This window comes from Aplysia californica, unplaced genomic scaffold (genome assembly GCF_000002075.1).
Source record: "Aplysia californica isolate F4 #8 unplaced genomic scaffold, AplCal3.0 scaffold00420, whole genome shotgun sequence".
NCBI classification, from domain to species: Eukaryota; Metazoa; Mollusca; class Gastropoda; order Aplysiida; family Aplysiidae; genus Aplysia; species Aplysia californica.
Genome location: NW_004797690.1, coordinates 505283 through 507215, shown reverse-complemented (window position 1 = coordinate 507215; position 1933 = coordinate 505283).

The following is a 1933-nucleotide window of genomic DNA, read 5'->3' as shown; positions in this document are numbered from 1 at the left end:
GGGGGAGAAGACAAAATTAATAATTGAAATAACACTGTTGTCCTCCCTTGTAACTGTAGATTATTAAACAGACAGGAGAGAAAATCTTACCATAAAATTCTACTGAAAGGATAAGTTAAGACATACAATGTAGAAAGAAACTAAGTTTTGAACTTGACAAAATGATTGCGTGATTCAAGGGGAGTGCCATTACCTTTTGTATTTGGTTATTGAAGAGGCGGGACCTCCACGATAAACGTCTAGCTCCGAAAGGTTCGAGTCAAAAAGGGAAATTTGTGTAAAGTTCCTTTCCCAAAGACACAACGTCGGAACGAGCTGAGGCTCGAACCCCGGAACATGCAATCTCACGATTACCGGACGGTTAGCGTGCGTGACCACTGGAACAGACTCCGACCCGATTCCGTCCGTCTCTCGGAAAGTCGGTAATTGAAATGGAGCACGGTTTTTTTCCCTAAGAAATCAGTGAAAATTCCGTTTGGCTATGTCAACAGACACGACACGCCCCGACAAAAGACGTGTCGGTTGGAAAGCCGCCGGGCCAGGTGGTGACTCATTAGCCACAGGCCCCGCCGGAGCTAACAAAAATTCTATTTTTTTAGTTTGGAGTAAAAATCTAATGTCACGTTTGTAATCAGCGCCTCGAAAAGACCAACATCGACGCGTAAACCACGTGGCTTCAATGCATGTTAACAATTTTACTTATTTTCATTTAACACCCGTACATTATAATTTCTTTTCCCCTCCTTGGGTTAATGTGACCTTTTGACTATTTATAGCCTCGTACCGAGAGCACAGCCCGCCACGACAGCGTCTGACGTACACATCCGGGGAAGAAGTAGGCCAACAGACCAGACGTGTCTATTCCGGTCTGTGTGGACACTCAAGACGGAAACGACCCGACCGATTTTCCTCCTCCCGACACAAAAATCGGGTCGTGTCTGTCCCAAAGGACACGGAGGCTAAGGCCAAAGCAGACCCGGCACGTTCCGGGTTTTCTTCGACGACGTTCTTTTGCGGTGACGGGGAGAAGAATCCGCCGGTCTGACCTGCTATCTGGCGCCACCAGAGGCGGGTATGGACGGCTACAGTAACAACTGGCGGCACGCCGCGGCATTTTCACACCGTCGTGCAAACCGCCCTGCAGCCAGGTCGACGGAAAGGAAAGTAGGAAGGGAAGTACATGTACTCTGTCCATGAATTACAACAACAGTTCTTTCCCCTTGCAACCGATGAAGACGGACAAAAAAGAAACTCTGCAAGTGAAATCACTTCGAAGAAATTCGTTGACTTCTCTCTAAGAATACCAAGATCGGTTGCTCACAGCTCAAGACGAACATCAAAAGACGGTCCTGCTGAGATACTGCTGGAACTTGTACGGGTGATTGCGCAGTTGGGCCGTCAGGTGGGGGTAGTTTCCATGCAAAGCTCTCCTTCTCTTGAGAGGACCTAAAACTTGGAAGACCCCCTCTTTTCTTTTTCCTCAAGCACCAGAGCAGAAACAACAATCTGTTTCGTCTAGTAGCCCTCGCCAATTTGATATATGAAACGAGTGACGCAAGCAGCCGTCAAACCGGCAGAAAGTCGGCCAAAAGTCGGTTTACTATGGCCGCACTGACGGATCCGTTCCGCCGGCGTTGAAAAAAACCCCGGAACGGGTCGGGTCGACCATGGTTTCAGCCCAATTACTATAGCACCGAGGCCACCCCCAGGGCTGAGAGGGATGCAGTATCCAAACTGAAAGGTGATGATACTTGAGAATGTAAGTGTGGATAGAAACCGCAGGGGACAGTGCTGGAGTTTTCGACAAACGTGTGGAACACTCTACTTTACACTGAGGATTGACAACGGAATCAGGTCAGAGAGAGAGAGAGACAGAGAGAGAGGGAGAGAGAGAGAGGGAGAGAGAGAGAGAGAGGGGGAGAGAGAGGGGAGA